At 34.5% G+C, this 9,628-nt stretch overlaps 3 non-coding genes across 3 annotated transcripts; all 3 read left to right on the top strand.

Moving 5' to 3' along the window:
• Nucleotides 1–293: 293 nt before the first annotated feature.
• On the top strand, nt 294–367 carry TRNAN-GUU (transfer RNA asparagine (anticodon GUU)). The gene has a single exon. It is a non-coding gene; the product is annotated as a tRNA-Asn (tRNA).
• Nucleotides 368–2,628: 2,261 nt separating this feature from the next.
• Nucleotides 2,629–2,702, top strand: TRNAY-AUA (transfer RNA tyrosine (anticodon AUA)). The gene has a single exon. It is a non-coding gene; the product is annotated as a tRNA-Tyr (tRNA).
• Nucleotides 2,703–7,300: 4,598 nt separating this feature from the next.
• TRNAN-GUU (transfer RNA asparagine (anticodon GUU)) lies at nt 7,301–7,374 on the top strand. The gene has a single exon. It is a non-coding gene; the product is annotated as a tRNA-Asn (tRNA).
• Nucleotides 7,375–9,628: the final 2,254 nt, after the last annotated feature.

Here is a 9,628-nt window from a genome sequence, read left to right as displayed (position 1 = left end):
TTTGATTACTTAAATTAACAAAAAAAATGCATATAGCAAAGGATAGTTTCAATCTGCCTACCTCTGGGTTATGGGTCCAGCATGCTTCCATTGCAGTACTCTGCTGCCCATGTAAGTGCAAGAGATCCTGAAGCACTCACTCATCATGGGAAAGTACCAATGTGTTTATTCGTTGGTTGATGGAAGAAACATCTTACAAAAACTCTCCAGATTATTGATTTTTTAATGTTTTTCTAGGAAACGTTCTAGATGTATGCTTATTAGCCTTTGTCAGTATATACTTTTTGCAAAGTGTCTCTGTGGCGCAATCGGTTAGTGTGTTTGGCTGTTAACCAAAAGGTTGGTGGTTCAATCCCACCCAGGGACGTAATTAACCTTGTGATCAGATTTTGGTGATATTTAAGTAGACAAGTCAAAATTTCAAACCTCCTCTTATGGTGTAGGGTACATGGCCTTCTCTGATGTAATCAGAGTTAGATTTGATTCAGTGATTTTATAAAAAACAGCTAGGAAGCACAATTTAGCAGTGGGTTGCAGAGAAAAAAAATATGCTGGCAGAAAAATCCAATCGAGTGATTAAACAGCTCTTCATTTTCTGGCTTTATTTTTATGCTAACAAATTTGTTCTCTGAAAAGTGTCCACAAAGCCAAGTCTCTGATTAACACCTTTGTAAGGATGGTTTTTCACCTATTACTAAATTAAACTTGCTTCATTGGAAAGGCAGCAAGATGCATCCTCATTTCAATGTCTACTGAAATAATACAAGTTGACACCAGGAAACATTAACGCCACTGCATCCTTGCTGCTTTCTCATGTGGAAGTCTGTTTAATGTGAAAACAAGGTGATATCTAATTAGCACACAGGTAAGGAATTAAGAAAATCTTTATTTAAGGGTGAAGATGTTTCTCACAAAATTGTTGACCCAATGCATCATTGAAATTCAAGCTGGAAAGATGATTTTAATATATCACTTGTACATTTTGTATTGCTCTTCTGGTGACAATGTAGTTTGTTTTTGTCAATTACCATTTTAATAATAGGGTAAAGAAAATGAAGTGGATTTTTGAAAGAAAACAATACTGTCAATATACTATTAAAACAAATTAAAATGGTAAAAGTTATTGTACTTTAAGTAAAAATAAAAGAGACAAAATATCAATCCCAGTTTTGGATTACTTTAATTAACAAAAAAAAATGCATATAGCAGAGGATAGTTTCAATCTGCCTACCTCTGGGTTATGGGCCCAGCATGCTTCCATTGCAGTACTCTGCTGCACATGTAAGTGCAAGAGATCCTGAAGCACTCACTCATCATGGGAAAGTACCAATGTGTTTCTTCGTTGGTTGATGGAAGAAACATCTTACAAAAACTCTCCAGATTATTGACATTTTAAAGTTTTTCTAGGAAACGTTTTAGATGAATGCTTATTAGCCTTTGTCAGTATGGAAATTTGCAAAGTGTCTCTGTGGCGCAATCAGTTAGTATGTATGGCTTTTAACCAAAAGGTTGGTGGTTTAATCCCACCCAGGGACCTAATTGACCTTGTTATCAGATTTTGGTGATCTTTAAGTAGACAAGTCAAAATTTCAAACCCCCTGTTATGGTGTAGGGTACTTGGCCTTCTCTGATGTAATCAGAGTTAGATTTGATTCAGTGATTTTATAAAAACAGCTAGGAAGCACAATTTAGCAGTGGGTTGCAGAGAAAAAAAATATGCTGGCAGAAAAATCCAATTGAGTGATTAAACAGCTCTTTATTTTCTTGCTTTATTTTTATGCTAACAAATTTGTTCTCTGAAAAGTGTCCACAAAGCCAAGTCTCTGATTAACACCTTTGTAAGGATGGTTTTTCACCTATTACTAAATTAAACTTGCTTCATTGGAAAGGCAGCAAGATGCATCCTCATTTCAATGTCTACTGAAATAATACAGGTTGACACCAGGAAACATTAACGCCACTGCATCCTTGCTGCTTTCTCATGTAAAAGTCTGTTTAATATGAAAACAAGGTGATATCTAATTAGCACACAGGTAAGGAATTAAGAAAATCTTTATTTAAGGGTGAAGATGTTTCTCACAAAATCGTTGCCCCAATGCATCATTGAAATTCAAGCTGGAAAGATGATTTTAATATATCACTTGTACATTTTGTATTGCTCTTCTGGTGACAATGTAGTTTTTTTTGTCAATTACCATTTTAATAATAGGGTAAAGAAAATTAAGTGGATTTTTGAAAGAAAACTATACTGTCAATATACTATTAAAACAAATTAAAATGGTAAAAGTTATTGTACTTTAAGTAAAAATAAAAGAGCAAAAATATCAATCCCAGTTTTGATTACTTAAATTAACAAAAAAAATGCATATAGCAAAGGATAGTTTCAATCTGCCTACCTCTGGGTTATGGGTCCAGCATGCTTCCATTGCAGTACTCTGCTGCACATGTAAGTGCAAGAGATCCTGAAGCACTCACTCATCATGGGAAAGTACCAATGTGTTTATTCATTGGTTGATGGAAGAAACATCTTACAAAAACTCTCCAGATTATTGATTTTTTAATATTTTTCTAGGAAACGTTCTAGATGTATGCTTATTAGCCTTTGTCAGTATGTACTGTTTACAAAGTGTCTCGGTGGCGCAATCGGTTAGTGTGTTCGGCTATAAACCAAAAGGTTGGTGGTTCAATCCCACCCAGGGACGTAATTGACCTTGTGATCAGATTTTGGTGATATTTAAGTAGACAAGTCAAAATTTCAAACCCCCTCTTATTGTGTAGGGTACCTGGCCTTCTCTGATGTAATCAGAGTTAGATTTGATTCAGTGATTTTATAAAAAACAGCTAGGAAGCACAATTTAGCAGTGGGTTGCAGAGAAAAAAAATATGCTGGCAGAAAAATCCAATCGAGTGATTAAACAGCTCTTCATTTTCTGGCTTTATTTTTATGCTAACAAATTTGTTCTCTGAAAAGTGTCCACAAAGCCAAGTCTCTGATTAACACCTTTGTAAGGATGGTTTTTCACCTATTACTAAATTAAACTTGCTTCATTGGAAAGGCAGCAAGATGCATCCTCATTTCAATGTCTACTGAAATAATACAAGTTGACACCAGGAAACATTAACGCCACTGCATCCTTGCTGCTTTCTCATGTGGAAGTCTGTTTAATGTGAAAACAAGGTGATATCTAATTAGCACACAGGTAAGGAATTAAGAAAATCTTTATTTAAGGGTGAAGATGTTTCTCACAAAATTGTTGACCCAATGCATCATTGAAATTCAAGCTGGAAAGATGATTTTAATATATCACTTGTACATTTTGTATTGCTCTTCTGGTGACAATGTAGTTTGTTTTTGTCAATTACCATTTTAATAATAGGGTAAAGAAAATGAAGTGGATTTTTGAAAGAAAACAATACTGTCAATATACTATTAAAACAAATTAAAATGGTAAAAGTTATTGTACTTTAAGTAAAAATAAAAGAGCCAAAATATCAATCCCAGTTTTGGATTACTTTAATTAACAAAAAAAAAAAGCATACAGCAGAGGATAGTTTCAATCTGCCTACCTCTGGGTTATGGGTCCAGCATGCTTCCATTGCAGTACTCTGCTGCACATGTAAGTGCAAGAGATCCTGAAGCACTCACTCATCATGGGAAAGTACCAATGTGTTTCTTCGTTGGTTGATGGAAGAAACATCTTACAAAAACTCTCCAGATTATTGACTTTTTAAAGTTTTGCTAGGAAACGTTTTAGATGAATGCTTATTAGCCTTTGTCAGTATGGACTTTTGCAAAGTGTCTCTGTGGCGCAATCAGTTAGTATGTACGGCTATTAACCAAAAGGTTGGTGGTTCAATCCCACCCAGGGACCTAATTGACCTTGTTATCAGATTTTGGTGATCTTTAAGTAGACAAGTCAAATTTCATACCCCCTGTTATGGTGTAGGGTACCTGGCCTTCTCTGATGTAATCAGAGTTAGATTTGATTCAGTGATTTTATAAAAACATCTAGGAAGCACAATTTAGCAGTGGGTTGCAGAGAAAAAGAAATATGCTGGCAAAAAAATCAAATTGCGTGATTAAACAGCTCTTCATTTTCTGGCTTTATTTTTATGCTAACAAATTTGTTCTCTGAAAAGTGTCCACAAAGCCAAGTCTCTGATTAACACCTTTGTAGGGATGGTTTTTCACCTATTACTAAATTAAACTTGCTTCATTGGAAAGGCAGCAAGATGCATCCTCATTTCAATGTCTACTGAAATAATACAGGTTGACACCAGGAAACATTAACGCCACTGCATCCTTGCTGCTTTCTCATGTAAAAGTCTGTTTAATATGAAAACAAGGTGATATCTAATTAGCACACAGGTAAGGAATTAAGAAAATCTTTATTTAAGGGTGAAGATGTTTCTCACAAAATCGTTGCCCCAATGCATCATTGAAATTCAAGCTGGAAAGATGATTTTAATATATCACTTGTACATTTTGTATTGCTCTTCTGGTGACAATGTAGTTTGTTTTTGTCAATTACCATTTTAATAATAGGGTAAAGAAAATGAAGTGGATTTTTGAAAGAAAACAATACTGTCAATATACTATTAAAACAAATTAAAATGGTAAAAGTTATTGTACTTTAAGTAAAAATAAAAGAGCCAAAATATCAATCCCAGTTTTGGATTACTTTAATTAACAAAAAAAAATGCATATAGCAGAGGATAGTTTCAATCTGCCTACCTCTGGGTTATGGGCCCAGCATGCTTCCATTGCAGTACTCTGCTGCACATGTAAGTGCAAGAGATCCTGAAGCACTCACTCATCATGGGAAAGTACCAATGTGTTTCTTCGTTGGTTGATGGAAGAAACATCTTACAAAAACTCTCCAGATTATTGACTTTTTAAAGTTTTTCTAGGAAACGTTTTAGATGAATGCTTATTAGCCTTTGTCAGTATGAACTTTTGCAAAGTGTCTCTGTGGCGCAATCAGTTAGTATGTACGGCTATTAACCAAAAGGTTGGTGGTTCAATCCCACCCAGGGACCTAATTGACCTTGTTATCAGATTTTGGTGATCTTTAAGTAGACAAGTCAAATTTCATACCCCCTGTTATGGTGTAGGGTACCTGGCCTTCTCTGATGTAATCAGAGTTAGATTTGATTCAGTGATTTTATAAAAACATCTAGGAAGCACAATTTAGCAGTGGGTTGCAGAGAAAAAGAAATATGCTGGCAAAAAAATCAAATTGCGTGATTAAACAGCTCTTCATTTTCTGGCTTTATTTTTATGCTAACAAATTTGTTCTCTGAAAAGTGTCCACAAAGCCAAGTCTCTGATTAACACCTTTGTAGGGATGGTTTTTCACCTATTACTAAATTAAACTTGCTTCATTGGAAAGGCAGCAAGATGCATCCTCATTTCAATGTCTACTGAAATAATACAGGTTGACACCAGGAAACATTAACGCCACTGCATCCTTGCTGCTTTCTCATGTGGAAGTCTGTTTAATGTGAAAACAAGGTGATATCTAATTAGCACACAGGTAAGAAATTACGAAAATCTTTATTTAAGGGTGAATATGTTTCTCACAAAATTGTTGCCCCAATGCATCATTGAAATTCAAGCTGGAAAGATGATTTTAATATATCACTTGTACATTTTGTATTGCTCTTCTGGTGACAATGTAGTTTTTTTTGTCAATTACCATTTTAATAATAGGGTAAAGAAAATTAAGTGGATTTTTGAAAGAAAACTATACTGTCAATATACTATTAAAACAAATTAAAATGGTAAAAGTTATTGTACTTTAAGTAAAAATAAAAGAGCAAAAATATCAATCCCAGTTTTGATTACTTAAATTAACAAAAAAAAATGCATATAGCAAAGGATAGTTTCAATCTGCCTACCTCTGGGTTATGGGTCCAGCATGCTTCCATTGCAGTACTCTGCTGCACATGTAAGTGCAAGAGATCCTGAAGCACTCCCTCATCATGGGAAAGTACCAATGTGTTTATTCATTGGTTGATGGAAGAAACATCTTACAAAAACTCTCCAGATTATTGATTTTTTAATATTTTTCTAGGAAACGTTCTAGATGTATGCTTATTAGCCTTTGTTAGTATGTACTGTTTGCAAAGTGTCTTGGTGGCGCAATCGGTTAGTGTGTTCGGCTATTAACCAAAAGGTCGGTGGTTCAATCCCACCCAGGGACGTAATTGACCTTGTGATCAGATTTTGGTGATATTTAAGTAGACAAGTCAAAATTTCAAACCCCCTCTTATTGTGTAGGGTACCTGGCCTTCTCTGATGTAATCAGAGTTAGATTTGATTCAGTGATTTTATAAAAAACAGCTAGGAAGCACAATTTAGCAGTGGGTTGCAGAGAAAAAAAATATGCTGGCAGAAAAATCCAATTGAGTGATTAAACAGCTCTTCATTTTCTGGAATTTATTTTTATGCTAACAAATTTGTTCTCTGAAAAGTGTCCACAAAGCCAAGTCTCTGATTAACACCTTTGTAAGGATGGTTTTTCACCTATTACTAAATTAAACTTGCTTCATTGGAAAGGCAGCAAGATGCATCCTCATTTCAATGTCTACTGAAATAATACAGGTTGACACCAGGAAACATTAACGCCACTGCATCTTTGCTGCTTTCTCACATGGAGGTCTGTTTAATGTGAAAACAAGGTGATATCTAATTAGCACACAGGTAAGGAATTACGAAAATCTTTATTTAAGGGTGAAGATGTTTCTCACAAAATTGTTGCCCCAATGCATCATTGAAATTCAAGCTGGAAAGATGATTTTAATATATCACTTGTACATTTTGTATTGCTCTTCTGGTGACAATGTAGTTTTTTTGTCAATTACCATTTTAATAACAGGGTAAAGAAAATTAAGTGGATTTTTGAAAGAAAACTATACTGTCAATATACTATTAAAACAAATTAAAATGGTAAAAGTTATTGTACTTTAAGTAAAAATAAAAGAGCAAAAATATCAATCCCAGTTTTGATTACTTAAATTAACCAAAAAAATGCATATAGCAAAGGATAGTTTCAATCTGCCTACCTCTGGGTTATGGGTCCAGCATGCTTCCATTGCAGTACTCTGCTGCCCATGTAAGTGCAAGAGATCCTGAAGCACTCACTCATCATGGGAAAGTACCAATGTGTTTATTCGTTGGTTGATGGAAGAAACATCTTACAAAAACTCTCCAGATTATTGATTTTTTAATGTTTTTCTAGGAAACGTTCTAGATGTATGCTTATTAGCCTTTGTCAGTATGTACTTTTTGCAAAGTGTCTCTGTGGCGCAATCGGTTAGTGTGTTTGGCTGTTAACCAAAAGGTTGGTGGTTCAATCCCACCCAGGGACGTAATTAACCTTGTGATCAGATTTTGGTGATATTTAAGTAGACAAGTCAAAATTTCAAACCTCCTCTTATGGTGTAGGGTATATGGCCTTCTCTGATGTAATCAGAGTTAGATTTGATTCAGTGATTTTATAAAAAACAGCTAGGAAGCACAATTTAGCAGTGGGTTGCAGAGAAAAAAAATATGCTGGCAGAAAAATCCAATCGAGTGATTAAACAGCTCTTCATTTTCTGGCTTTATTTTTATGCTAACAAATTTGTTCTCTGAAAAGTGTCCACAAAGCCAAGTCTCTGATTAACACCTTTGTAAGGATGGTTTTTCACCTATTACTAAATTAAACTTGCTTCATTGGAAAGGCAGCAAGATGCATCCTCATTTCAATGTCTACTGAAATAATACAAGTTGACACCAGGAAACATTAACGCCACTGCATCCTTGCTGCTTTCTCATGTGGAAGTCTGTTTAATGTGAAAACAAGGTGATATCTAATTAGCACACAGGTAAGGAATTAAGAAAATCTTTATTTAAGGGTGAAGATGTTTCTCACAAAATTGTTGACCCAATGCATCATTGAAATTCAAGCTGGAAAGATGATTTTAATATATCACTTGTACATTTTGTATTGCTCTTCTGGTGACAATGTAGTTTGTTTTTGTCAATTACCATTTTAATAATAGGGTAAAGAAAATGAAGTGGATTTTTGAAAGAAAACAATACTGTCAATATACTATTAAAACAAATTAAAATGGTAAAAGTTATTGTACTTTAAGTAAAAATAAAAGAGACAAAATATCAATCCCAGTTTTGGATTACTTTAATTAACAAAAAAAATGCATATAGCAGAGGATAGTTTCAATCTGCCTACCTCTGGGTTATGGGCCCAGCATGCTTCCATTGCAGTACTCTGCTGCACATGTAAGTGCAAGAGATCCTGAAGCACTCACTCATCATGGGAAAGTACCAATGTGTTTCTTCGTTGGTTGATGGAAGAAACATCTTACAAAAACTCTCCAGATTATTGACATTTTAAAGTTTTTCTAGGAAACGTTTTAGATGAATGCTTATTAGCCTTTGTCAGTATGGAAATTTGCAAAGTGTCTCTGTGGCGCAATCAGTTAGTATGTACGGCTTTTAACCAAAAGGTTGGTGGTTTAATCCCACCCAGGGACCTAATTGACCTTGTTATCAGATTTTGGTGATCTTTAAGTAGACAAGTCAAAATTTCAAACCCCCTGTTATGGTGTAGGGTACTTGGCCTTCTCTGATGTAATCAGAGTTAGATTTGATTCAGTGATTTTATAAAAACAGCTAGGAAGCACAATTTAGCAGTGGGTTGCAGAGAAAAAAAATATGCTGGCAGAAAAATCCAATTGAGTGATTAAACAGCTCTTTATTTTCTGGCTTTATTTTTATGCTAACAAATTTGTTCTCTGAAAAGTGTCCACAAAGCCAAGTCTCTGATTAACACCTTTGTAAGGATGGTTTTTCACCTATTACTAAATTAAACTTGCTTCATTGGAAAGGCAGCAAGATGCATCCTCATTTCAATGTCTACTGAAATAATACAGGTTGACACCAGGAAACATTAACGCCACTGCATCCTTGCTGCTTTCTCATGTAAAAGTCTGTTTAATATGAAAACAAGGTGATATCTAATTAGCACACAGGTAAGGAATTAAGAAAATCTTTATTTAAGGGTGAAGATGTTTCTCACAAAATCGTTGCCCCAATGCATCATTGAAATTCAAGCTGGAAAGATGATTTTAATATATCACTTGTACATTTTGTATTGCTCTTCTGGTGACAATGTAGTTTTTTTTGTCAATTACCATTTTAATAATCGGGTAAAGAAAATTAAGTGGATTTTTGAAAGAAAACTATACTGTCAATATACTATTAAAACAAATTAAAATGGTAAAAGTTATTGTACTTTAAGTAAAAATAAAAGAGCAAAAATATCAATCCCAGTTTTGATTACTTAAATTAACAAAAAAAATGCATATAGCAAAGGATAGTTTCAATCTGCCTACCTCTGGGTTATGGGTCCAGCATGCTTCCATTGCAGTACTCTGCTGCACATGTAAGTGCAAGAGATCCTGAAGCACTCACTCATCATGGGAAAGTACCAATGTGTTTATTCATTGGTTGATGGAAGAAACATCTTACAAAAACTCTCCAGATTATTGATTTTTTAATATTTTTCTAGGAAACGTTCTAGATGTATGCTTATTAGCCTTTGTCAGTATGTACTGTTTA

This window comes from Pseudophryne corroboree, unplaced genomic scaffold, assembly GCF_028390025.1.
Source record: "Pseudophryne corroboree isolate aPseCor3 unplaced genomic scaffold, aPseCor3.hap2 scaffold_770, whole genome shotgun sequence".
Classification (NCBI taxonomy): domain Eukaryota; kingdom Metazoa; phylum Chordata; class Amphibia; order Anura; family Myobatrachidae; genus Pseudophryne; species Pseudophryne corroboree.
The sequence above is the reverse complement of the archived record's forward strand: the minus strand, read 5'-3'. Positions and strand labels throughout refer to the sequence as shown.